Here is a 26,997-nt window from a genome sequence, read left to right on the forward strand (position 1 = left end):
CCGGTGTGATCGCGACAGTGCATCCGCAAGGTTGCGCCTGTCCTTCAAGGTGCCCATATGTATCTTGGAGGACCAGTGCACTGCTTATAGAAATTAGGGATGGAAGCAATAGAGAATTATCCAATGTCACAAAGGAAATCTAAAATATAGTCACCGATGCCAAGCGGCTGCCCTACACATGGGATGTGGTACATGAGTCTTTCCTCAAAAACCCAACTTCAACACAGGCTAAGCAGGTAACTTCAGAGCTGTTGTGATGCAGCAGAAAACTAACTTTTATCTTAAGGATGCATTATTATCAGCCATGGAAGTGGAAAATGTTTACTCTGGGATCCCATAAATTGGGAGTGAAGGAGCGGCAGCAGACGGGGTGGCGCCACGAGGGGCGGGGTCAAAAGGAGTGGAGTCTGACAGTCTACCCAGACATTTACTTGGTTTTTTTTTTAACACTTCTTCAAACAAATTGCCAACAAAGACAAGTGCAATAGTAAATTTGCTACAGAGATGTTTGAGTTGTTTGGTAATGCTCTTGCTGGAGAAATATGTGTGTCATCTAGTGCTAAAATAGCACAGAGGGTCAATGGGCCTGCCGCAAACCCAATTGTCTAACACAGGTCACTGGTTTGAATATGCTGTAGACAGCTCAATGGTTATTGCTTGTGCTGCAGAAATCCTTGCTCTATCTGCAGATCACAAGTTATAATACTTGAAATGTATCTCCATGAGTGATGAACCAGCGTCGAGGGACTGCTTGGAGATTGCAAGGCATATTTTTACAAATGTACTGTTTTATTAACCATTTTTACTTGTTCTAAGATTGCCAGAAGGGTTTCTTTGTGCAGTAATAAAGACTTAGTAGGGGCTATTGAGCAGTTATTAGTGTAATTACTTATACAGACAGGTATATCTACTCCTCTAACACTTCCTGCCCAACTCTTACACAGAGAGCTTTGAAAACAGAACACCCGGCCTCCATTTTATTGTTTAGGTTTGAAGTAACTGTGCAGTGGCGAGCTGAGGTTCTTTGTCTATTCGATGGCTTTGGCATGAAAGAGGTGAGGCTCCAGCCACCTCCCAACCAGGACAAGGCTCGAGTAAAAGGAATGCCGGTGGCTCTTTAAGTGAAGCCTATGTGTTGATATCAGCCAATCCTGAAAGTACAAACGCTCCCTCGTGCCATAAAAGGTACGGCTGTGAATGAAAAGTGCCCACCTTGCAGGCACGACTCAGTGTGCCCCAATGACAGAAAACTGCACAGGGACCAAGTTAGTATTTTTCACTGAAGATAGATCAGCTCAGTAATATTTGTCGGGTGCAGAATCCAGATGGATTCTGCTCTTTCCAGTGCTGATTATTATCTTGCTACAGACAAGATGTAATTGAACTGCCAAGGGCTACGGTGGCCAACCTAGAAGAGAGGTGACCATAATGGTGGAACCGTGGTAAGCAAGGTGGGTCTGACGAACACAATAGCCACAGTTGACGACTTTCTGAAAATCCTGGATAGAAATGAAGCGAGCCTTCTTACCCGCCTTGACCTATCTTCTGCGTTTGATACTGTTAAACGTGACACTTTACTAGATGTACTTGAACATAGGATGGGGATGTCAGGAACCGGGCTAAACTGGTTCACCTCGTTCCTTCACAACAGATCCCAACGAGTTTCGGCGAATCAATCCATGTCCTTTGCAACATCGGTCACCATTGGGGTTCCCAAGGGTGCTCTCGTTAATCTACTCTCTTCAACCTTCTCATGAAGCCTCTAGCAAAACGCTTGAAAGCTTCGAACATTCAAAATCACATGCATGGAGATAACACCCAACTGTATTTGAAAATCTCCTCCCCATAAAACATCGGGTCCCTCAACACAACTCTACAACATACTCAAAACTAACGCAAAACCATCTCTAACCAAATGATATCAAAACAGAATTCCACCTCATCGTCCCACCCAACCACAAACCCAAGATTGATTCATGAACGAAGAATATAACGACCCTCAACTGCTCTTCTCACATTATCGATTCTGTGAAATCGCTGGCCATAACATTCGACAAGTATTTGAATACGCAGGAGCGCATCAGTGCTGCCACCAAAGGGGCAAACTACCAAATGAACATTCTAAAGAAAATTAAACTTTTCCTTCCTCATGACGGCTTCAAATCAGCGGTCCAGGCATTGGTTATTCCAAGATTGGATTATGGAAGTGCAACTCTTTGTGTACTTCCTACATCCACGCTGGCGCCGCTAAGGGCCTCGTTAAATATGGCTACCAGACTCGTCACTGGAACATCTCCCGGATCTAAAATTCCTGAACTGGCTACATTATGAGGCAATAATACAACTAAAGCTTGGTTGGACTCACAAAGCCATACACTACAACACACCAAAATACTTGGCACAAAAATTGAATTATTTGTCGGAGGCAGAGGCTCTAGAAGTAACAGCACTCTGCTGCTAAAACCACAGATAATCCATAAAAAAAAACTTGCAAAAGATCCTTCACGTATTGCCCCGATAATGTGGCACTCCCTACCACCTGAAATCACACTGAAAATTCTAAAAAGACGGGAAATCACTTCTTCTGAACAAATGGCTACCCTAATTGCATTATCCTGGTCACTTGCTCCACCCATATGTACATTATTGGCTGTGTTGAATTTATGTATTTTTTTGTCTTGTCACTTGAGGTTATTTTCTGCAAATTCCAGTTGTTCACAGTTTGTATTTTTTTCTCTTACATGCTCATGCTATATAAAACTTTATAAATAAATTTGAATGAAAATAAGATTTAGGCCATACATCAGAGAGATGCCACCTATAGTTACTGTGGGCGTAGAATGCCATATGAAGATGCCTACCCCACATGCAACTGATGTTTCAAGTTTTTTTTGGGGGGGGGGGGGGGGGCAGAAGAACCATTTGTGGAGGTCTGGTGGTATGAAGAGCCTGCAAGATGCCAAGTACAAAGGGCCGGGTCTGTTGGCTTAGTGGATTAATGTGTCCACTGTAGGAGCCTGTGTTTGACCTCATTGTCACAGGCTCAAATCCTGGTGGGTCCACTCAACCTTTCATCCTTCTGAGGTCGATCAAATGAGTACCATTGCGATGAGTAACAATAAACATCTGTTATTGAGTACCAAGATGACCTTCAAGGTGAACCGCACTTTAGAAACACCTATGTTATGTTCCAAAGTGCCACCCAACAGATAAAGTGACCCCTAGGGCCCTGTCATACTTTAAAGTGAGGAGGAAGAGACATAGATACAATCCTTAGCATGCAAAGTACCCGAGAAAAATCAATCACATAATACACACAACACCGGATCCACCGCAAATGCCCTCCGTGCCAGAAAGCACACATGGCCACGACGGCAGATCTCGCTCCACAAGGTGTAAGGAACGCCACCCCCTTAAAAAACATTCTCCAGAGATATGAAATGATAGTAGTGAAAACATTCATCACGGAAGCAAGCACCAGCACTGCCAATGGTCCCTTTTGTGACATTGGAGAAAGTACAAATATTTTTGGGACTCAAAAAGCACACACTTTCAAGGTAGTTCCAGGCACTGGAGGGAACTACTTGAGTGTTTATTCACTCTTAGTGAAAGGACAGAATGTTGTCACTCACGTGAAGTTAGGCGGTAGGTGAAGTGGGCTATATATGTTATGGGTCAATTCAACAGGCCTGCCAAGTGTCACGCATCAGGCGTGACGCTAACGCATTTCAGTGCGGTGCTCCCGCCTCACCGCACTGAAATGCATTGTCACGCATTAAGGTCTCTGAGTTGGCCAGACCTAAAAATTAGAGCAGCCAAAAGGAAGGCTGCATTCAGGAAGCGATCCTGCAGGATGGACTACAGTCATGTAGAAGGAGTGAGAGACTGAGGCACTTAAGAGTCTGAGGCAAGTAAAAAACAGAGGCAAGTGAGAGTCTGGGGCAAGTGAGAGTCTGAAGCAAGTGAGAGACTGAGGCAAGTGAGAGATTGAGGCAAGTGAGAGACTGGGGCAAGTGAAAGACTGAGGCAAGTAAGAGACTGAAGCAAGTGAGAGACTGGGGCAAGTGAAAGACTGAGGAAAGTAAGAGACTGAAGCAAGTGAGAGACTGGGGCAAGTGAAAGACTGAGGCAAGTAAGAGACTGAAGCAAGTGAGAGACTGGGGCAAGTGAAAGACTGAGGCAAGTGAGAGACTGAGGCAAGTGGGAGACTGAGGCAAGTAAGAGTCTGAAGCAAGTAAGAGACTGGGGCAAGTGAAAGACTGAGGCAAGTAAGAGACTGAAGCAAGTGAGAGACTGGGGCAAGTGAAAGACTGAGGCAAGTAAGAGACTGAAGCAAGTGAGAGACTGGGGCAAGTGAAAGACTGAGGCAAGTAAGAGACTGAAGCAAGTGAGAGACTGGGGCAAGTGAAAGACTGAGGCAAGTGAGAGACTGAGGCAAGTGGGAGACTGAGGCAAGTAAGAGTCTGAAGCAAGTAAGAGACTGGGGCAAGTAAGGGACTGGGGCAAGTAAGAGTCTGAGGCAAGTGAAAGTCTGAGGCAAGTGAGAGACTGGGGCAAGTGAGAGACTGGGGTAAGTGAGAGAATGAGGCAAGTGAGAGACTGGGGTAAGTGAGAGTCTGAGGCAAGTGAAAGACTAGGGCAAGTAAGAGACTGAAGCAAGTGAGAGACTGGGGCAAGTGAAAGACTGAGGCAAGTGAGAGACTGAGGCAAGTGGGAGACTGAGGCAAGTAAGAGTCTGAAGCAAGTAAGAGACTGGGGCAAGTAAGAGACTGGGGCAAGTAAGAGTCTGAGGCAAGTGAAAGTCTGAGGCAAGTGAGAGACTGGGGCAAGTGAGAGACTGGGGTAAGTGAGAGAATGAGGCAAGTGAGAGACTGGGGTAAGTGAGAGTCTGAGGCAAGTGAAAGACTAGGGCAAGTAAGAGTCTGAAGCAAGTAAGAGACTGGGGCAAGTAAGAGACTGGGGCAAGTAAGAGACTGGGGTAAGTGAGAGTCTGAGGCAAGTGAGAGACTGGGGCAAGTGAAAGAATGAGGCAAGTAAGAGACTGGGGCAAGTAAAAAACTGAGGCAAGTGAGAGACTGGGGCAAGTGAGAGAATGAGGCAAGTAAGAGACTGGGGCAAGTAAGACACTGGGGCAAGTAAGAGACTGGGGCAAGTGAAAGACTGAGGCAAGTGAGAGACTGAGGCAAGTGGGAGACTGAGGCAAGTAAGAGTCTGAGGCAAGTGAGAGTTTGAAGCAAGTAAGAGACTGGGGCAAGTGAGAGAATGAGGCAAGTAAGAGACTGGGGCAAGTAAGACACTGGGGCAAGTAAGAGACTGGGGCAAGTGAAAGACTGAGGCAAGTGAGAGACTGAGGCAAGTGGGAGACTGAGGCAAGTAAGAGTCTGAGGCAAGTGAGAGTTTGAAGCAAGTAAGAGACTGGGGCAAGTGAGAGACTGGGCAAGTGAGAGACTGATGCAAGTGAGAGTCTGAGGCAAGTGAGAGACTGGGGCAAGTGAGATTCTGAGGCAAGTGAGAGACTGGGGCAAGTGAGAGAATGAGGCAAGTAAGAGTCTGAAGCAAGTAAGAGACTGGGGCTAGTAAGAGACTGGGGCAAGTGAGAGAATGAGGCAAGTAAGAGTCTGAAGCAAGTAAGAGACTGGGGCAAGTAAGAGACTGGGGCAAGTAAGAGACTGGGGTAAGTGAGAGTCTGAGGCAAGTGAGAGACTGGGGCAAGTGAGAGAATGAGGCAAGTGAGAGTCTGAAGCAAGTAAGAGACGGGGCAAGTAAGAGACTGGGGCAAGTAAGAGACTGTGGCAAGTGAGAGAATGAGGCAAGTAAGAGTCTGAAGCAAGTAAGAGACTGGGGCAAGAAAGGGACTGGGGCAAGTGAGAGACTGAAGCAAGTAAGAGACTGGGGCAAGTAAGAGACTGAGGCAAGTAAGAGACTGGGGCAAGTGAGGGACTGAGGCAAGTGAGAGGCTGAAGCAAGTAAGAGACTGGGGCAAGTAAGAGACTGTGGCAAGTGAGGGACTGAGGCAAGTGAGAGACTGAAGCAAGTAAGAGACTGGGGCAAGTAAGAGACTGGGGCACGTAAGAGACTGGGGCACGTAAGAGACAGGGGCAAGTGAAAGACTGAGGCAAGTGAGAGACTGAGGCAAGTGAGAGACTGAGGCAAGTGAGAGTCTGAGGCAAGTTATAGACTGGGGCAAGTGAGGGACTGAGACAAGTGAGAGACTGAAGCAAGAAAGAGACTGGGGCAAGTAAGAGACTGGGGCAAGTGAGGGACTGGGGCAAGTGAGAGACTGAAGCAAGTAAGAGACTGGGTTAAGTAAGAGACTAAGTCAAGTAAGAGACTGGGGCAAGTGAGGAACTGAGGCAAGTGAAAAACTGAAGCAAGTGAGAGACTGGGGCAAGTAAGAGACTGGGGCAAGTGAGGGACTGAGGCAAGTGAGAGACGGAAGCAAGTAAGAGACTGGGGCAAGTGAGACACTGGGGCAAGTAAGAGACTGGGGCAAGTGAAAGAATGAGGCAAGTGAGAGACTGAAGCAAGTCAGAGAATGGGGCAAGTTAGAGACTGGGGCAAGTGAGAGTCCGAGGCAAGTAAGAGTCTGAGGCAATTAAGAGACTAGGGCAAGCGAGTGCCTGAGGCAATTGAGAGTCTGAGGCAAATGAGACTCGGAGGCAAGTAAGAGTCTGAGGCAAGTGAGACTCTGAGGCAAGTAAGAGTCCGAGGCAAATGACACTCTGAGGCAAGTAAGAGTCTGGGGCAAGTAAGAGTCTCAGGCAAGTGAGTGCCTGAGGCAAGTGAGAGATTGAAGCAAGTAAGAGTCTGAGGCAAGTGAGAGACTTGCAGGATTGAATACTGTCGTGCAGAAGGAGTGAGAGACTGAGCCAAGGAAGAGACTGAGGCAAGGAACGGACTGAGGCAAGTAAGAGTCTGAGGCAAGTGAGAGTCTGAGGCAAGTGAGAGTCTGAGGCAAGTAAGAGGCTGAGGCAAGTGATAGACTGAGGCAAGTAAGAGTCTGAGGAAAGTGAGAGTCTGAGGCAAGTGAGAGTCTGAGGCAAGTAAGCGTCTGAGGCAAGTAAGAGTCTGAGGCAAGTGAGAGACTGGGGCAAGTAAGAGACTAGGGCAAGTGAGAGAATGAGGCAAGTGAGAGACTGGGGTAAGTGAGAGTCTGAGGCAAGTGAGAGACTGGGGCAAGTAAGAGTCTGAAGCAAGTAAGAGTCTGAAGCAGGTAAGAGACTGGGGCAAGTAAGAGACTGGGGCAAGTAAGAGACTGGGGTAAGTGAGAGTCTGAGGCAAGTGAGAGACTGGGGCAAGTGAGAGAATGAGGCAAGTAAGAGACTGGGGCAAGTAAGAGACTGGGGCAAGTGAAAGACTGATGCAAGTGAGAGACTGGGTCAAGTGAGAGAGTGAGGCAAGTAAGAGACTGGGGCAAGTAAGACACTGGGGCAAGTAAGAGACTGGGGCAAGTGAAAGACTGAGGCAAGTGAGAGACTGCGGCAAGTGGGAGACTGAGGCAAGTAAGAGTCTGAGGCAAGTGAGAGTTTGAAGCAAGTAAGAGACTGGGGCAAGTGAGAGACTGAGGCAAGTAAGAGTCTGAAGCAAGTAAGAACCTGGGGCAAGTAAGAGACTGGGGCAAGTGAGAGAATGAGGCAAGTAAGAGTCTGAAGCAAGTAAGAGTCTGGAGCAAGTAAGATACTGGGGCAAGTAAGAGACTGGGGCAAGTAAGAGACTGGGGTAAGTGAGAGTCTTAGGCAAGTGAGAGACTGAAGCAAGTAAGAGACTGGGGCAAGTAAGAGACTGGGGCAAGTAAGAGACTGGGGTAAGTGAGAGTCTGAGGCAAGTGAGAGACTGGGGCAAGTGAGAGAATGAGGCAAGTAAGTGTCTGAAGCAAGTAAGAGACTGGGGCAAGTAAGAGACTGGGGCAAGTAAGAGACTGGGGTAAGTGAGAGTCTGAGGCAAGTGAGAGACTGGGGCAAGTGAGAGAATGAGGCAAGTGAGAGTCTGAAGCAAGTAAGAGACGGGGCAAGTAAGAGACTGGGGCAAGTAAGAGATTGTGGCAAGTGAGAGTCCGAGGCAAGTAAGAGTCTGAGGCAATTAAGAGACTAGGGCAAGTGAGTGCCTGAGGCAATTGAGAGTCTGAGGCAAATGAGAGTCGGAGGCAAGTAAGAGTCTGAGGCAAGTGAGACTCTGAGGCAAGTAAGAGTCCGAGGCAAGTGACACTTTGAGGCAAGTAAGAGTCTGGGGCAAGTAAGAGACTCAGGCAAGTGAGTGCCTGAGGCAAGTGAGAGATTGAAGCAAGTAAGAGTCTGAGGCAAGTGAGAGACTTGCAGGATTGAATACTGTCGTGCAGAAGGGGTGAGAGACTGAGCAAAAGAAGAGACTGAGGCAAGGAACGGACTGAGGCAAGTAAGAGTCTGATTTAAGTGAGAGTCTGAGGCAAGTGAGAGTCTGAGGCAAGTAAGAGACTGAGGCAAGTGATAGACTGAGGCAAGTAAGAGTCTGAGGCAAGTGAGAGTCTGAAGCAAGTAAGAGACTGGAGCAAGTAAGGGACTGGGGCAAGTTAGAGACCGAGGCAAGTAAAAGACTAGGGCAATTGAGACGCTGAGGCAAGTAAGAGTCTGAAGCAAGTAAGAGACTGGGGCAAGTAAGAGACTGGGGCAAGTAAGCGTCTGAGGCAAGTGAGAGTCTAGGGCAATTGAGAGACTGAGGCAAGTGAGAGTCTGAGGCAAGTAAGCGTCTGAGGCAAGTGAGAGTCTAGGGCACGTGAGAGACTGAGGCAAGTGAGAGACTGGGGCAAGTAAGTGTCTGAGGCAAGTGAGAGTCTAGGGCAAGTGAGAGACTGAGGCAAGTGAGAGTCTGGGGCAAGTGAGAGTCTGCGGCAAGTAAGACTCTGAGGCAAGTGAGAGACTTGGGCAAGTAAGAGACTGGGGCAAGTGAGAGTCTGAGGCAAGTAAGAGACTGGGGCAAGTAGGAGTCCGAGGCAAGCAAGAGCCTGAGGCAAGTGAGAGACTCAGGCAATTAAGAGTCTGGGGAAAGTAAGAGACTGGGGCAAGTGAGAGACTGAGGCAAGTAAGAGACTGAGGCAAGGAACCGACTGAGGCAAGTAAGAGTCTGAGGCAAGTGAGAGTCTGGGGCAAGTAAGAGTCTGAGGCAAGTGAGAGTCTGAGGCAAGTAAGAGACTGAGGCAAGTGATAGACTAAGGCAAGTAAGAGTCTGAGGCAAGTGAGAGTCTGAAGCAAGTAAGAAACTGGGGCAAGTTAGAGACTGGGGCAAGTAAGAGACTGGGTAAGTGAGAGGCTGAAGCAAGTAAGAGTCTGAAGCAAGTAAGAGACTGGGACAAGTAAGAGACTGGGGCAAGTAAGCGTCTGAGGGAAGTGAGAGTCTAGGGCAAGTGAGAGCCTGAGTCAAGTGAGAGTCTGAGGCAAGTAAGCGTCTGAGGCAAGTGAGAGTCTGAGGCAAGTAAGAGTCTGAGGCAAGTGAGAGTTTGAAGCAAGTAAGAGACTGGGGCAAGTGAGAAACTGAGGCAAGTAAGAGTCTGAAGCAAGTAAGAGACTGGGGCAAGTAAGAGACTGGGCAAGTGAGAGAATGAGGCAAGTAAGAGTCTGAAGCAAGTAAGAGTCTGAAGCAAGTAAGAGACTGAGGCAAGTAAGAGACTGGGGCAAGTAAGAGACTGGGGTAAGTGAGAGTCTGAGGCAAGTGAGAGACTGGGGCAAGTGAGAGACTGAGGCAAGTAAGCGTCTGAAGCAAGTAAGAGTCTGAAGCAAGTAAGAGATGGGGCAAGTAGGAGACTGGGGTAAGTGAGAGTCTGAGGCAAGTGAGAGAATGAGGCAAGTAAGAGTCTGAAGCAAGTAAGAGACTGGGGCAAGTAAGAGACAGGGGCAAGTGAGAGAATGAGGCAAATAAGAGTCTGAAGCAAGTAAGAGACTGGGGTAAGTGAGAATCTGAGGCAAATGAGAGACTGGGGCAAGTGAGAGAATGAGGCAAGTAAGATTCTGAAGCAAGCAAGTGTCTTAAGCAAGTAAGAGACTGGGGCAAGTAAGAGAATGAGGCAAGTAAGATTCTGAAGCAAGCAAGAGTCTTAAGCAAGTAAGAGACTAGGGCAAGTAAGAGACTGGGGTAAGTGAGAGTCTGAGGCAAGTTAGAGTCTGAAGCAAGTAAGAGTCTGAAGCAAGTAAGACACTTGGGCAAGTAAGCGACTGGGGAAAGTATTAGTCTAAAGCAAGTAGGCGTCTGAGGCAATTGAGAGACTGAGGCAAGTGATAGACTGAGGCAAGTGAGAGTCTGAGGCAAGTGAGAGTCTGAGGCAAGTAAGAGACTGGGGCAAGTGAGAGAATGAGGCAAGTGAGAGTCTGAAGCAAGTAAGAGACTGGGGCAAGTAAGAGACTGGGGCAAGTAAGAGACTGGGGTAAGTGAGAGTCTGAGGCAAGTGAGAGACTGGGGCAAGTGAGAGAATGAGGCAAGTGAGAGTCTGAAGCAAGTAAGAGACGGGGCAAGTAAGAAACTGGGGCAAGTAAGAGATTGTGGCAAGTGAGAGAATGAGGCAAGTAAGAGTCTGAAGCAAGTAAGAGACTGGGGCAAGTAAGGGACTGGGGCAAGTAAGGGACTGGGGCAAGTGAGAGACTGAAGCAAGTAAGAGACTGGGGCAAGTAAGAGACTGAGGCAAGTAAGAGACTGAGGCAAGTGAGAGACTGAAGCAAGTAAGAGACTGGGGCAAGTAAGAGACTGTGGCAATTGAGGGACTGAGGCAAGTGAGAGACTGAAGCAAGTAAGAGACTGGGGCAAGTAAGAGACTGGGGCACGTAAGAGACAGGGGCAAGTGAAAGACTGAGGCAAGTGAGAGGCTGAAGCAAGTAAGAGTCTGAAGCAAGTAAGAGACTGGGACAAGTAAGAGACTGGGGCAAGTAAGTGTCTGAGGGAAGTGAGAGTCTAGGGCAAGTGAGAGCCTGAGTCAAGTGAGAGTCTGAGGCAAGTAAGCGTCTGAGGCAAGTGAGAGTCTGAGGCAAGTAAGAGTCTGAGGCAAGTGAGAGTTTGAAGCAAGTAAGAGACTGGGGCAAGTGAGAAACTGAGGCAAGTAAGAGTCTGAAGCAAGTAAGAGACTGGGGCAAGTAAGAGACTGGGCAAGTGAGAGAATGAGGCAAGTAAGAGTCTGAAGCAAGTAAGAGTCTGAAGCAAGTAAGAGACTGAGGCAAGTAAGAGACTGGGGCAAGTAAGAGACTGGGGTAAGTGAGAGTCTGAGGCAAGTGAGAGACTGGGGCAAGTGAGAGACTGAGGCAAGTAAGCGTCTGAAGCAAGTAAGAGTCTGAAGCAAGTAAGAGACGGGGCAAGTAGGAGACTGGGGTAAGTGAGAGTCTGAGGCAAGTGAAAGACTGAGGCAAGTGAGAGGCTGAAGCAAGTAAGAGTCTGAAGCAAGTAAGAGACTGGGACAAGTAAGAGACTGGGGCAAGTAAGTGTCTGAGGGAAGTGAGAGTCTAGGGCAAGTGAGAGCCTGAGTCAAGTGAGAGTCTGAGGCAAGTAAGCGTCTGAGGCAAGTGAGAGTCTGAGGCAAGTAAGAGTCTGAGGCAAGTGAGAGTTTGAAGCAAGTAAGAGACTGGGGCAAGTGAGAAACTGAGGCAAGTAAGAGTCTGAAGCAAGCAAGAGACTGGGGCAAGTAAGAGACTGGGCAAGTGAGAGAATGAGGCAAGTAAGAGTCTGAAGCAAGTAAGAGTCTGAAGCAAGTAAGAGACTGAGGCAAGTAAGAGACTGGGGCAAGTAAGAGACTGGGGTAAGTGAGAGTCTGAGGCAAGTGAGAGACTGGGGCAAGTGAGAGACTGAGGCAAGTAAGCGTCTGAAGCAAGTAAGAGTCTGAAGCAAGTAAGAGACTGGGGCAAGTAAGAGACTGGGGCAAGTGAGAGAATGAGGCAAATAAGAGTCTGAAGCAAGTAAGAGACTGGGGTAAGTGAGAATCTGAGGCAAATGAGAGACTGGGGCAAGTGAGAGAATGAGGCAAGTAAGATTCTGAAGCAAGCAAGTGTCTTAAGCAAGTAAGAGACTGGGGCAAGTAAGAGAATGAGGCAAGTAAGATTCTGAAGCAAGCAAGAGTCTTAAGCAAGTAAGAGACTAGGGCAAGTAAGAGACTGGGGTAAGTGAGAGTCTGAGGCAAGTTAGAGTCTGAAGCAAGTAAGAGTCTGAAGCAAGTAAGACACTGGGGCAAGTAAGCGACTGGGGAAAGTATTAGTCTAAAGCAAGTAGGCGTCTGAGGCAAGTGAGAGACTGAGGCAAGTGAGAGTCTGGGGCAAATGAGAGTCTGCGGCAAGTAAGACTCTGAGGCAAGTGAGAGACTTAGGCAAGTGATAGACTGAGGCAAGTGAGAGTCCGAGGCAAGTGAGAGTCTGAGGCAAGTAAGAGACTGGGGCAAGTGAGAGAATGAGGCAAGTAAGAGTCTGAAGCAAGTAGGAGACTGGGGCAAGTAAGAGACTGGGGCAAGTAAGAGACTGGGGTAAGTGAGAGTCTGAGGCAAGTGAGAGACTGGGGCAAGTGAGAGAATGAGGCAAGTGAGAGTCTGAAGCAAGTAAGAGACGGGGCAAGTAAGAGACTGGGGCAAGTAAGAGATTGTGGCAAGTGAGAGAATGAGGCAAGTAAGAGTCTGAAGCAAGTAAGAGACTGGGGCAAGTAAGGGACTGGGGCAAGTGAGAGACTGAAGCAAGTAAGAGACTGGGGCAAGTAAGAGACTGAGGCAAATAAGAGACTGGGGCAAGTGAGGGACTGAGGCAAGTGAGAGACTGAAGCAAGTAAGACACTGGGGCAAGTAAGAGACTGTGGCAATTGAGGGACTGAGGCAAGTGAGAGACTGAAGCAAGTAAGAGACTGGGGCAAGTAAGAGAATGGGGCACGTAAGAGACAGGGGCAAGTGAAAGACTGAGGCAAGTGAGAGACTGAGGCAAGTGAGAGTTTGAGGCAAGTGAGAGACTGGGGCAAGTGAGGGACTGAGACAAGTGAGAGACTGAAGCAAGTAAGAGACTGGGGCAAGTAAGAGACTGGGGCAAGTGAGGGACTGGGGCAAGTGAGAGACTGAAGCAAGTAAGAGACTGGGGCAAGTAAGACACTGGGGCAAGTGAGGGACTGAGGCAAGTAAAAAACTGAAGCAAGTGAGAGACTGGGGCAAGTAAGAGACTGGCTCAAGTAAGACACGGGGCAAGTAAGAGACTGGGGCAAGTGAAAGACTGAGGCAAGTGAGAGACCGAAGCAAGTAAGAGACTGGGGCAAGTAAGAGACTGGGGCAAGTGAGAGTCCGAGGCAAGTAAGAGTCTGAGGCAATTAAGAGACTAGGGCAAGTGAGAGCCTGAGGCAATTGAGAGTCTGAGGCAAATGAGAGTCGGAGGCAAGTAAGAGTCTGAGGCAAGTGAGACTCTGAGGCAAGTAAGAGTCCGAGGCAAGTGACACTCTGAGGCAAGTAAGAGTCTGGGGCAAGTAAGAGACTCAGGCAAGTGAGTGCCTGAGGCAAGTGAGAGATTGAAGCAAGTAAGAGTCTGAGGCAAGTGAGAGACTTGCAGGATTGAATACTGTCGTGCAGAAGGAGTGAGAGACTGAGCAAAGGAAGAGACTGAGGCAAGGAACGGACTGAGGCAAGTAAGAGTCTGATTAAAGTGAGAGTCTGAGGCAAGTGAGAGTCTGAGGCAAGTAAGAGACTGGCTCAAGTAAGACACGGGGCAAGTAAGAGACTGGGGCAAGTGAAAGACTGAGGCAAGTGAGAGACCGAAGCAAGTAAGAGACTGGGGCAAGTAAGAGACTGGGGCAAGTGAGAGTCCGAGGCAAGTAAGAGTCTGAGGCAATTAAGAGACTAGGGCAAGTGAGAGCCTGAGGCAATTGAGAGTCTGAGGCAAATGAGAGTCGGAGGCAAGTAAGAGTCTGAGGCAAGTGAGACTCTGAGGCAAGTAAGAGTCCGAGGCAAGTGACACTCTGAGGCAAGTAAGAGTCTGGGGCAAGTAAGAGACTCAGGCAAGTGAGTGCCTGAGGCAAGTGAGAGATTGAAGCAAGTAAGAGTCTGAGGCAAGTGAGAGACTTGCAGGATTGAATACTGTCGTGCAGAAGGAGTGAGAGACTGAGCAAAGGAAGAGACTGAGGCAAGGAACGGACTGAGGCAAGTAAGAGTCTGATTAAAGTGAGAGTCTGAGGCAAGTGAGAGTCTGAGGCAAGTAAGAGACTGAGGCAAGTGATAGACTGAGGCAAGTAAGAGTCTGATGCAAGTGAGAGTCTGAAGCAAGTAAGAGACTGGAGCAAGTAAGGGACTGGGGCAAGTTAGAGACCGAGGCAAGTAAAAGACTAGGGCAATTGAGACGTTGAGGCAAGTAAGAGTCTGAAGCAAGTAAGAGACTGGGGCAAGTAAGAGACTGGTGCAAGTAAGCGTCTGAGGCAAGTGAGAGTCTAGGGCAATTGAGAGACTGAGGCAAGTGAGAGTCTGAGGCAAGTAAGCGTCTGAGGCAAGTGAGAGTCTAGGGCACGTGAGAGACTGAGGCAAGTGAGAGACTGGGGCAAGTAAGCGTCTGAGGCAAGTGAGAGTCTAGGGCAAGTGAGAGACTGAGGCAAGTGAGAGTCTGGGGCAAGTGAGAGTCTGCGGCAAGTAAGACTCTGAGGCAAGTGAGAGACTTAGGCAAGTAAGAGACTGGGGCAAGTAGGAGTCCGAGGCAAGCAAGAGCCTGAGGCAAGTGAGAGACTCAGGCAATTAAGAGTCTGGGGAAAGTAAGAGACTGGGGCAAGTGAGAGACTGAGGCAAGTAAGAGACTGAGGCAAGGAACCGACTGAGGCAAGTAAGAGTCTGAGGCAAGTGAGAGTCTGGGGCAAGTAAGAGTCTGAGGCAAGTGAGAGTCTGAGGCAAGTAAGAGACTGAGGCAAGTGATAGACTAAGGCAAGTAAGAGTCTGAGGCAAGTGAGAGTCTGAAGCAAGTAAGAAACTGGGGCAAGTTAGAGACTGGGGCAAGTAAGAGACTGGGGTAAGTGAGAGGCTGAAGCAAGTAAGAGTCTGAAGCAAGTAAGAGACTGGGACAAGTAAGAGACTGGGGCAAGTAAGCGTCTGAGGGAAGTGAGAGTCTAGGGCAAGTGAGAGCCTGAGTCAAGTGAGAGTCTGAGGCAAGTAAGCGTCTGAGGCAAGTGAGAGTCTGAGGCAAGTAAGAGTCTGAGGCAAGTGAGAGTTTGAAGCAAGTAAGAGACTGGGGCAAGTGAGAAACTGAGGCAAGTAAGAGTCTGAAGCAAGTAAGAGACTGGGGCAAGTAAGAGACTGGCCAAGTGAGAGAATGAGGCAAGTAAGAGTCTGAAGCAAGTAAGAGTCTGAAGCAAGTAAGAGACTGAGGCAAGTAAGAGACTGGGGCAAGTAAGAGACTGGGGTAAGTGAGAGTCTGAGGCAAGTGAGAGACTGGGGCAAGTGAGAGACTGAGGCAAGTAAGCGTCTGAAGCAAGTAAGAGTCTGAAGCAAGTAAGAGACGGGGCAAGTAGGAGACTGGGGTAAGTGAGAGTCTGAGGCAAGTGAGAGAATGAGGCAAGTTAGAGTCTGAAGCAAGTAAGAGTCTGAAGCAAGTAAGACACTGGGGCAAGTAAGCGACTGGGGAAAGTATTAGTCTAAAGCAAGTAGGCGTCACAGGCAAGTGAGAGACTGAGGCAAGTGAGAGTCTGGGGCAAATGAGAGTCTGCGGCAAGTAAGACTCTGAGGCAAGTGAGAGACTTAGGCAAGTGATAGACTGAGGCAAGTGAGAGTCTGAGGCAAGTGGGAGTCTGAGGCAAGTAAGAGACTGGGGCAAGTAGGAGTCCGAGGCAAGCAAGAGCCTGAGGCAAGTGAGAGACTCAGGCAATTAAGAGACTAGGGCAAGTGAGAGACTAGGGCAAGTGAGAGACTGAGGCAAGTAAGAGTCTTGGGAAAGTAAGAGACTGGGGCAAGTGAGAGACTGAGGCAAGTAAGATACTGAGGCAAGGAACCGACTGAGGCAAGTAAGAGTCTGAGGCAAGTGAGAGTCTGGGGCAAGTAAGCATCTGAGGCAAGTGAGAGTCTGAGGCAAGTAAGAGACTGAGGCAAGTGATAGACTAAGGCAAGTAAGAGTCTGAGGCAAGTGAGAGTCTGAAGCAAGTAAGAGACTGGGGCAAGTTAGAGACTGGGGCAAGTAAGAGACTGGGGCAAGTGAGAGACTGAGGCAAGTAAGAGTCTGAAGCAAGTAAGTGTCTGAGGGAAGTGAGGGTCTAGGGCAAGTGAGAGCCTGAGGCAAGTGAGAGTCTGAGGCAAGTAAGCGTCTGAGGCAAGTGAGAGTCTGAGGCAAGTGAGAGTTTGAAGCAAGTAAGAGACTGGGGCAAGTGAGAAACTGAGGCAAGTAAGAGTCTGAAGCAAGTAAGAGACTGGGGCAAGTAAGAGACTGGGCAAGTGAGAGAATGAGGCAAGTAAGAGTCTGAAGCAAGTAAGAGTCTGAAGCAAGTAAGAGACTGGGGCAAGTAAGAGACTGGGGCAAGTAAGAGACTGGGGTAAGTGAGAGTCTGAGGCAAGTGAGAGACTGGGGCAAGTGAGAGACTGAGGCAAGTAAGCGTCTGAAGCAAGTAAGAGTCTGAAGCAAGTAAGAGACGGGGCAAGTAAGAGACTGGGGTAAGTGAGAGTCTGAGGCAAGAGAGAGAATGAGGCAAGTAAGAGTCTGAAGCAAGTAAGAGACTGGGGCAAGTAAGAGACTGGGGCAAGTGAGAGAATGAGCCAAATAAGAGTCTGAAGCAAGTAAGAGACTGGGGCAAGTTAGAGACTGGGGTAAGTGAGAGTCTGAGGCAAGTGAGAGACTGGGGCAAGTGAGAGAATGAGGCAAGTAAGATTCTGAAGCAAGCAAGTGGCTTAAGCAAGTAAGAGACTGGGGCAAGTAAGAGAATGAGGCAGTAAGATTCTGAAGCAAGCAAGAGTCTTAAGCAAGTAAGAGACTGGGGCAAGTAAGAGACTGGGGTAAGTGAGAGTCTGAGTCAAGTTAGAGTCTGAAGCAAGTAAGAGTCTGAAGAGACTGGGGCAAGTAAGAGTCTCAGGCAAGTAAGAGTCTCAGGCAAGTGAGTGCCTGAGGCAAGTGAGAGTCTGAGGCAAGTGAGACTCTGAGGCAAGTAAGAGTCTGAGGCAAGTGAGAGACTGGGGCAAGTGAGAGACTGGGGCAAGTGAGAGACTGAGGCAAGGAAGAGTCTGAGGCAAGTGAAAGTCTGGGGCAAGTGAGAGACTGAGGCAAGTAATAGTCTGATGCAAGTAGTAGCCTGGGGCAAGTAAGAGTCTGGGGCAAGTGAGAGACTGAGGCAAGTAAGAGACTGAGGTAAGTAAGGGACTGAGGCACGTAGGAGTCTGAGGCAAGTGAGAGTCTGAGGCAAGTGAGCGTCTGAGGCAAGTGAGAGACTGAGGCAAGTAAGTGTCTGGGGCAAGTAAGATACTTGCAGGATGGAATACTGTTGTGCAGAAGGAGTGAAGGATTGGGGCAAGGAAGAGCTGAGGCAAGTAAGAGACTGGGGTAAGTAAGAGACTGGGGTAAGTGAGAGTCTGAGGCAAGTGAGAGACTGGGGCAAGTAAGAGTCCGAGGCAAGTAAGAGACTGGGGCAAGTGAGAGATTGAGGCAAGTAAGAGACTGGAGCAAGTAAGCGACTGGGGAAAGTATTAGTCTGAAGCAAGTAGGAGTCTGAGGCAAGTAAGAGTCTGAAGCAAGTAAGAGTCTGAAGCAAGTAGGAGTCTGAGGCAAGTAAGAGTCTGAGGCAAGTGAGAGACTGAGGCAAGTAAGAGACTGGGGCAAGTAAGAGTCTCAGGCAAGTGAGTGCCCGAGGCAAGTGAGAGTCTGAGGCAAGTGAGACTCTGAGGCAAGTAAGAGTCTGAGGCAAGTGAGAGACTGGGGCAAGTGAGAGACTGGGGCAAGTGAGAGACTGAGGCAAGTAAGAGTCTGAGGCAAGTGAAAGTCTGAGGCAAGTGAAAGTCTGGGGCAAGTGAGAGACTTAGACAAGTAATAGTCTGATGCAAGTAGGAGCCTGGGGCAAGTAAGAGTCTGGAGCAAGTGAGAGACTGAGGCAAGTAAGAGACTGAGGTAAGTAAGGGACTGAGGCACGTAAGAGTCTGAGGCAAGTGAGAATCTGTGGCAAGTGAGAGACTAAGGCAAGTGAGAGACTGAGGCAAGTAAGTTTCTGGGGCAAGTAAGATATTTGCAGGATGGAATACTGTTGTGCAGAAGGAGTGAAGGATTGGGCAAGGAAGAGCTGAGGCAAGTAAGAGACTGGGGTAAGTAAGAGACTGGGGTAAGTGAGAGTCTGAGGCAAGTGAGAGACTGGGGCAAGTAAGAGTCTGAGGCAAGTAGGAGTCTGAGGCAAGTAAGAGTCTGAAGCAAGTAGGAGTCTGAGGCAAGTAAGAGTCTGAGGCAAGTGAGAGACTGGGGCAAGTAAGAGTCTCAGGCAAGTGAGTGCCTGAGGCAAGTGAGAGTCTGAAGCAAGTAGGAGTCTGAGGCAAGTAAGAGTCTGAGGCAAGTGAGAGACTGAGGCAAGTAAGAGACTGGGGCAAGTAAGAGTCTCAGTCAAGTGAGTGCCTGAGGCAAGTGAGAGTCTGAAGCAAGTGAGATTCTGAGGCAAGTAAGAGTCTGAGGCAAGTGAGAGACTGGGGCAAGTGAGAGACTGGGGCAAGTGAGAGACTGAGGCAAGTAAGAGTCTGAGGCAAGTGAAAGTCTGGGGCAAGTGAGAGACTGAGGCAAGTAATAGTCTGATGCAAGTAGGAGCCTGGGGCAAGTAAGAGTATGGGGCAAGTGAGAGACTGAAGCAAGTAAGAGACTGAGGTAAGTAAGGGACTGAGGCACGTAAGAGTTTGAGCCAAGTGAGAGTCTGTGGCAAGTGAGAGTCTGAGGCAAGTGAGAGACTGAGGCAAGTGAGAGACTGAGGCACGTAAGTGTCTGGGGCAAGTAAGATACTTGCAGGATGGAATACTGTTGTGCAGAACGAGTGAAGGATTGGGGCAAGGAAGAGCTGAGGCAAGTAAGAGACTGGGGTAAGTAAGAGACTGGGGTAAGTGAGAGTCTGAGGCAAGTGAGACACTGGGGCAAGTAAGAGTCTGAGACAAGTAAGAGACTGGGGCAAGTGAGAGATTGAGGCAAGTAAGAGCCTGGGGCAAGTAAGCGACTGGGGAAGGTATTAGTCTGAAGCAAGTAGGAGTCTGAGGCAAGTAAGAGTCTGAAGCAAGTGAGAGACTGGGGCAAGTTAGAGTCTGAGGCAAGTAAGAGTCTGAGGCAAGTAAGAGACTGAGGCAAGTGAGAGTCTGAGGCAAGTGAGAGACTGAGGCAAGTGAGAGTCTGAGGCAAGTGAGAGTCTGAGGCAAGTGAGAGTCTGAAGCAAGTAAGAGACTGGGACAAGTAAGAGACTGGGGCAAGTAAGCGTCTGAGGGAAGTGAGAGTCTAGGGCAAGTGAGAGCCTGAGTCAAGTGAGAGTCTGAGGCAAGTAAGCGTCTGAGGCAAGTGAGAGTCTGAGGCAAGTAAGAGTCTGAGGCAAGTGAGAGTTTGAAGCAAGTAAGAGACTGGGGCAAGTGAGAAACTGAGGCAAGTAAGAGTCTGAAGCAAGTAAGAGACTGGGGCAAGTAAGAGACTGGCCAAGTGAGAGAATGAGGCAAGTAAGAGTCTGAAGCAAGTAAGAGTCTGAAGCAAGTAAGAGACTGAGGCAAGTAAGAAACTGGGGCAAGTTAGAGACTGGGGCAAGTAAGAGACTGGGGTAAGTGAGAGGCTGAAGCAAGTAAGAGTCTGAAGCAAGTAAGAGACTGGGACAAGTAAGAGACTGGGGCAAGTAAGCGTCTGAGGGAAGTGAGAGTCTAGGGCAAGTGAGAGCCTGAGTCAAGTGAGAGTCTGAGGCAAGTAAGCGTCTGAGGCAAGTGAGAGTCTGAGGCAAGTAAGAGTCTGAGGCAAGTGAGAGTTTGAAGCAAGTAAGAGACTGGGGCAAGTGAGAAACTGAGGCAAGTAAGAGTCTGAAGCAAGTAAGAGACTGGGGCAAGTAAGAGACTGGCCAAGTGAGAGAATGAGGCAAGTAAGAGTCTGAAGCAAGTAAGAGTCTGAAGCAAGTAAGAGACTGAGGCAAGTAAGAGACTGGGGCAAGTAAGAGACTGGGGTAAGTGAGAGTCTGAGGCAAGTGAGAGACTGGGGCAAGTGAGAGACTGAGGCAAGTAAGCGTCTGAAGCAAGTAAGAGTCTGAAGCAAGTAAGAGACGGGGCAAGTAGGAGACTGGGGTAAGTGAGAGTCTGAGGCAAGTGAGAGAATGAGGCAAGTAAGAGTCTGAAGCAAGTAAGAGACTGGGGCAAGTAAGAGACAGGGGCAAGTGAGAGAATGAGGCAAATAAGAGTCTGAAGCAAGTAAGAGGCTGGGGTAAGTGAGAATCTGAGGCAAATGAGAGACTGGGGCAAGTGAGAGAATGAGGCAAGTAAGATTCTGAAGCAAGCAAGTGTCTTAAGCAAGTAAGAGACTGGGGCAAGTAAGAGAATGAGGCAAGTAAGATTCTGAAGCAAGCAAGAGTCTTAAGCAAGTAAGAGACTAGGGCAAGTAAGAGACTGGGGTAAGTGAGAGACTTAGGCAAGTGATAGACTGAGGCAAGTGAGAGTCTGAGGCAAGTGGGAGTCTGAGGCAAGTAAGAGACTGGGGCAAGTAGGAGTCCGAGGCAAGCAAGAGCCTGAGGCAAGTGAGAGACTCAGGCAATTAAGAGACTAGGGCAAGTGAGAGACTAGGGCAAGTGAGAGACTGAGGCAAGTAAGAGTCTTGGGAAAGTAAGAGACTGGGGCAAGTGAGAGACTGTGGCAAGTAAGATACTGAGGCAAGGAACCGACTGAGGCAAGTAAGAGTCTGAGGCAAGTGAGAGTCTGGGGCAAGTAAGCATCTGAGGCAAGTGAGAGTCTGAGGCAAGTAAGAGACTGGGGCAAGTGATAGACTAAGGCAAGTAAGAGTCTGAGGCAAGTGAGAGTCTGAAGCAAGTAAGAGACTGGGGCAAGTTAGAGACTGGGGCAAGTAAGAGACTGGGGCAAGTGAGAGACTGAGGCAAGTAAGAGTCTGAAGCAAGTAAGTGTCTGAGGGAAGTGAGGGTCTAGGGCAAGTGAGAGCCTGAGGCAAGTGAGAGTCTGAGGCAAGTAAGCGTCTGAGGCAAGTGAGAGTCTGAGGCAAGTGAGAGTTTGAAGCAAGTAAGAGACTGGGGCAAGTGAGAAACTGAGGCAAGTAGGAGTCTGAAGCAAGTAAGAGACTGGGGCAAGTAAGAGACTGGGCAAGTGAGAGAATGAGGCAAGTAAGAGTCTGAAGCAAGTAAGAGTCTGAAGCAAGTAAGAGACTGGGGCAAGTAAGAGACTGGGGCAAGTAAGAGACTGGGGTAAGTGAGAGTCTGAGGCAAGTGAGAGACTGGGGCAAGTGAGAGACTGAGGCAAGTAAGCGTCTGAAGCAAGTAAGAGTCTGAAGCAAGTAAGAGACGGGGCAAGTAAGAGACTGGGGTAAGTGAGAGTCTGAGGCAAGAGAGAGAATGAGGCAAGTAAGAGTCTGAAGCAAGTAAGAGACTGGGGCAAGTAAGAGACTGGGGCAAGTGAGAGAATGAGCCAAATAAGAGTCTGAAGCAAGTAAGAGACTGGGGCAAGTTAGAGACTGGGGTAAGTGAGAGTCTGAGGCAAGTGAGAGACTGGGGCAAGTGAGAGAATGAGGCAAGTAAGATTCTGAAGCAAGCAAGTGGCTTAAGCAAGTAAGAGACTGGGGCAAGTAAGAGAATGAGGCAGTAAGATTCTGAAGCAAGCAAGAGTCTTAAGCAAGTAAGAGACTGGGGCAAGTAAGAGACTGGGGTAAGTGAGAGTCTGAGTCAAGTTAGAGTCTGAAGCAAGTAAGAGTCTGAAGAGACTGGGGCAAGTAAGAGTCTCAGGCAAGTAAGAGTCTCAGGCAAGTGAGTGCCTGAGGCAAGTGAGAGTCTGAGGCAAGTGAGACTCTGAGGCAAGTAAGAGTCTGAGGCAAGTGAGAGACTGGGGCAAGTGAGAGACTGGGGCAAGTGAGAGACTGAGGCAAGGAAAAGTCTGAGGCAAGTGAAAGTCTGGGGCAAGTGAGAGACTGAGGCAAGTAATAGTCTGATGCAAGTAGTAGCCTGGGGCAAGTAAGAGTCTGGGGCAAGTGAGAGACTGAGGCAAGTAAGAGACTGAGGTAAGTAAGGGACTGAGGCACGTAGGAGTCTGAGGGAAGTGAGAGTCTGAGGCAAGTGAGCGTCTGAGGCAAGTGAGAGACTGAGGCAAGTAAGTGTCTGGGGCAAGTAAGATACTTGCAGGATGGAATACTGTTGTGCAGAAGGAGTGAAGGATTGGGGCAAGGAAGAGCTGAGGCAAGTAAGAGACTGGGGTAAGTAAGAGACTGGGGTAAGTGAGAGTCTGAGGCAAGTGAGAGACTGGGGCAAGTAAGAGTCCGAGGCAAGTAAGAGACTGGGGCAAGTGAGAGATTGAGGCAAGTAAGAGACTGGGGCAAGTAAGCGACTGGGGAAAGTATTAGTCTGAAGCAAGTAGGAGTCTGAGGCAAGTAAGAGTCTGAAGCAAGTAAGAGTCTGAAGCAAGTAGGAGTCTGAGGCAAGTAAGAGTCTGAGGCAAGTGAGAGACTGAGGCAAGTAAGAGACTGGGGCAAGTAAGAGTCTCAGGCAAGTGAGTGCCCGAGGCAAGTGAGAGTCTGAGGCAAGTGAGACTCTGAGGCAAGTAAGAGTCTGAGGCAAGTGAGAGACTGGGGCAAGTGAGAGACTGGGGCAAGTGAGAGACTGAGGCAAGTAAGAGTCTGAGGCAAGTGAAAGTCTGAGGCAAGTGAAAGTCTGGGGCAAGTGAGAGACTTAGACAAGTAATAGTCTGATGCAAGTAGGAGCCTGGGGCAAGTAAGAGTCTGGAGCAAGTATGAGACTGAGGCAAGTAAGAGACTGAGGTAAGTAAGGGACTGAGGCACGTAAGAGTCTGAGGCAAGTGAGAGTCTGTGGCAAGTGAGAGACTAAGGCAAGTGAGAGACTGAGGCAAGTAAGTGTCTGGGGCAAGTAAGATATTTGCAGGATGGAATACTGTTGTGCAGAAGGAGTGAAGGATTGGGCAAGGAAGAGCTGAGGCAAGTAAGAGACTGGGGTAAGTAAGAGACTGGGGTAAGTGAGAGTCTGAGGCAAGTGAGAGACTGGGGCAAGTAAGAGTCTGAGGCAAGTAGGAGTCTGAGGCAAGTAAGAGTCTGAAGCAAGTAGGAGTCTGAGGCAAGTAAGAGTCTGAGGCAAGTGAGAGACTGGGGCAAGTAAGAGTCTCAGGCAAGTGAGTGCCTGAGGCAAGTGAGAGTCTGAAGAAAGTAGGAGTCTGAGGCAAGAAAAAGTCTGAAGCAAGTAGGAGTCTGAGGCAAGTAAGAGTCTGAGGCAAGTGAGAGACTGAGGCAAGTAAGAGACTGGGGCAAGTAAGAGTCTCAGTCAAGTGAGTGCCTGAGGCAAGTGAGAGTCTGAAGCAAGTAGGAGTCTGAGGCAAGTGAGAGTCTGAAGCAAGTGAGATTCTGAGGCAAGTAAGAGTCTGAGGCAAGTGAGAGTCTGGGGCAAGTAAGCATCTGAGGCAAGTGAGAGTCTGAGGCAAGTAAGAGACTGGGGCAAGTGATAGACTAAGGCAAGTAAGAGTCTGAGGCAAGTGAGAGTCTGAAGCAAGTAAGAGACTGGGGCAAGTTAGAGACTGGGGCAAGTAAGAGACTGGGGCAAGTGAGAGACTGAGGCAAGTAAGAGTCTGAAGCAAGTAAGTGTCTGAGGGAAGTGAGGGTCTAGGGCAAGTGAGAGCCTGAGGCAAGTGAGAGTCTGAGGCAAGTAAGCGTCTGAGGCAAGTGAGAGTCTGAGGCAAGTGAGAGTTTGAAGCAAGTAAGAGACTGGGGCAAGTGAGAAACTGAGGCAAGTAAGAGTCTGAAGCAAGTAAGAGACTGGGGCAAGTAAGAGACTGGGCAAGTGAGAGAATGAGGCAAGTAAGAGTCTGAAGCAAGTAAGAGTCTGAAGCAAGTAAGAGACTGGGGCAAGTAAGAGACTGGGGCAAGTAAGAGACTGGGGTAAGTGAGAGTCTGAGGCAAGTGAGAGACTGGGGCAAGTGAGAGACTGAGGCAAGTAAGCGTCTGAAGCAAGTAAGAGTCTGAAGCAAGTAAGAGACGGGGCAAGTAAGAGACTGGGGTAAGTGAGAGTCTGAGGCAAGTGATAGACTAAGGCAAGTAAGAGTCTGAGGCAAGTGAGAGTCTGAAGCAAGTAAGAGACTGGGGCAAGTTAGAGACTGGGGCAAGTAAGAGACTGGGGCAAGTGAGAGACTGAGGCAAGTAAGAGTCTGAAGCAAGTAAGTGTCTGAGGGAAGTGAGGGTCTAGGGCAAGTGAGAGCCTGAGGCAAGTGAGAGTCTGAGGCAAGTAAGCGTCTGAGGCAAGTGAGAGTCTGAGGCAAGTGAGAGTTTGAAGCAAGTAAGAGACTGGGGCAAGTGAGAAACTGAGGCAAGTAAGAGTCTGAAGCAAGTAAGAGACTGGGGCAAGTAAGAGACTGGGCAAGTGAGAGAATGAGGCAAGTAAGAGTCTGAAGCAAGTAAGAGTCTGAAGCAAGTAAGAGACTGGGGCAAGTAAGAGACTGGGGCAAGTAAGAGACTGGGGTAAGTGAGAGTCTGAGGCAAGTGAGAGACTGGGGCAAGTGAGAGACTGAGGCAAGTAAGCGTCTGAAGCAAGTAAGAGTCTGAAGCAAGTAAGAGACGGGGCAAGTAAGAGACTGGGGTAAGTGAGAGTCTGAGGCAAGAGAGAGAATGAGGCAAGTAAGAGTCTGAAGCAAGTAAGAGACTGGGGCAAGTAAGAGACTGGGGCAAGTGAGAGAATGAGCCAAATAAGAGTCTGAAGCAAGTAAGAGACTGGGGCAAGTTAGAGACTGGGGTAAGTGAGAGTCTGAGGCAAGTGAGAGACTGGGGCAAGTGAGAGAATGAGGCAAGTAAGATTCTGAAGCAAGCAAGTGGCTTAAGCAAGTAAGAGACTGGGGCAAGTAAGAGAATGAGGCAGTAAGATTCTGAAGCAAGCAAGAGTCTTAAGCAAGTAAGAGACTGGGGCAAGTAAGAGACTGGGGTAAGTGAGAGTCTGAGTCAAGTTAGAGTCTGAAGCAAGTAAGAGTCTGAAGAGACTGGGGCAAGTAAGAGTCTCAGGCAAGTAAGAGTCTCAGGCAAGTGAGTGCCTGAGGCAAGTGAGAGTCTGAGGCAAGTGAGACTCTGAGGCAAGTAAGAGTCTGAGGCAAGTGAGAGACTGGGGCAAGTGAGAGACTGGGGCAAGTGAGAGACTGAGGCAAGGAAAAGTCTGAGGCAAGTGAAAGTCTGGGGCAAGTGAGAGACTGAGGCAAGTAATAGTCTGATGCAAGTAGTAGCCTGGGGCAAGTAAGAGTCTGGGGCAAGTGAGAGACTGAGGCAAGTAAGAGACTGAGGTAAGTAAGGGACTGAGGCACGTAGGAGTCTGAGGCAAGTGAGAGTCTGAGGCAAGTGAGCGTCTGAGGCAAGTGAGAGACTGAGGCAAGTAAGTGTCTGGGGCAAGTAAGATACTTGCAGGATGGAATACTGTTGTGCAGAAGGAGTGAAGGATTGGGGCAAGGAAGAGCTGAGGCAAGTAAGAGACTGGGGTAAGTAAGAGACTGGGGTAAGTGAGAGTCTGAGGCAAGTGAGAGACTGGGGCAAGTAAGAGTCCGAGGCAAGTAAGAGACTGGGGCAAGTGAGAGATTGAGGCAAGTAAGAGACTGGGGCAAGTAAGCGACTGGGGAAAGTATTAGTCTGAAGCAAGTAGGAGTCTGAGGCAAGTAAGAGTCTGAAGCAAGTAAGAGTCTGAAGCAAGTAGGAGTCTGAGGCAAGTAAGAGTCTGAGGCAAGTGAGAGACTGAGGCAAGTAAGAGACTGGGGCAAGTAAGAGTCTCAGGCAAGTGAGTGCCCGAGGCAAGTGAGAGTCTGAGGCAAGTGAGACTCTGAGGCAAGTAAGAGTCTGAGGCAAGTGAGAGACTGGGGCAAGTGAGAGACTGGGGCAAGTGAGAGACTGAGGCAAGTAAGAGTCTGAGGCAAGTGAAAGTCTGAGGCAAGTGAAAGTCTGGGGCAAGTGAGAGACTTAGACAAGTAATAGTCTGATGCAAGTAGGAGCCTGGGGCAAGTAAGAGTCTGGAGCAAGTATGAGACTGAGGCAAGTAAGAGACTGAGGTAAGTAAGGGACTGAGGCACGTAAGAGTCTGAGGCAAGTGAGAGTCTGTGGCAAGTGAGAGACTAAGGCAAGTGAGAGACTGAGGCAAGTAAGTGTCTGGGGCAAGTAAGATATTTGCAGGATGGAATACTGTTGTGCAGAAGGAGTGAAGGATTGGGCAAGGAAGAGCTGAGGCAAGTAAGAGACTGGGGTAAGTAAGAGACTGGGGTAAGTGAGAGTCTGAGGCAAGTGAGAGACTGGGGCAAGTAAGAGTCTGAGGCAAGTAGGAGTCTGAGGCAAGTAAGAGTCTGAAGCAAGTAGGAGTCTGAGGCAAGTAAGAGTCTGAGGCAAGTGAGAGACTGGGGCAAGTAAGAGTCTCAGGCAAGTGAGTGCCTGAGGCAAGTGAGAGTCTGAAGAAAGTAGGAGTCTGAGGCAAGAAAAAGTCTGAAGCAAGTAGGAGTCTGAGGCAAGTAAGAGTCTGAGGCAAGTGAGAGACTGAGGCAAGTAAGAGACTGGGGCAAGTAAGAGTCTCAGTCAAGTGAGTGCCTGAGGCAAGTGAGAGTCTGAAGCAAGTAGGAGTCTGAGGCAAGTGAGAGTCTGAAGCAAGTGAGATTCTGAGGCAAGTAAGAGTCTGAGGCAAGTGAGAGTCTGGGGCAAGTAAGCATCTGAGGCAAGTGAGAGTCTGAGGCAAGTAAGAGACTGGGGCAAGTGATAGACTAAGGCAAGTAAGAGTCTGAGGCAAGTGAGAGTCTGAAGCAAGTAAGAGACTGGGGCAAGTTAGAGACTGGGGCAAGTAAGAGACTGGGGCAAGTGAGAGACTGAGGCAAGTAAGAGTCTGAAGCAAGTAAGTGTCTGAGGGAAGTGAGGGTCTAGGGCAAGTGAGAGCCTGAGG

The 26,997-nt window shown here is 49.0% G+C and overlaps 1 protein-coding gene across 1 annotated transcript in view; it reads left to right on the forward strand.

The window, feature by feature from the left end:
- TMEM8B (transmembrane protein 8B) overlaps window positions 1-26,997 on the forward strand; it is a 445,096-nt gene that overhangs the window by 394,730 nt on the left and 23,369 nt on the right. The gene's annotated exons all lie outside the window — the stretch shown is intronic.

Source organism: Lissotriton vulgaris, chromosome 3_1 (assembly GCF_964263255.1).
Source record: "Lissotriton vulgaris chromosome 3_1, aLisVul1.2, whole genome shotgun sequence".
Classification (NCBI taxonomy): Eukaryota; Metazoa; Chordata; class Amphibia; order Caudata; family Salamandridae; genus Lissotriton; species Lissotriton vulgaris.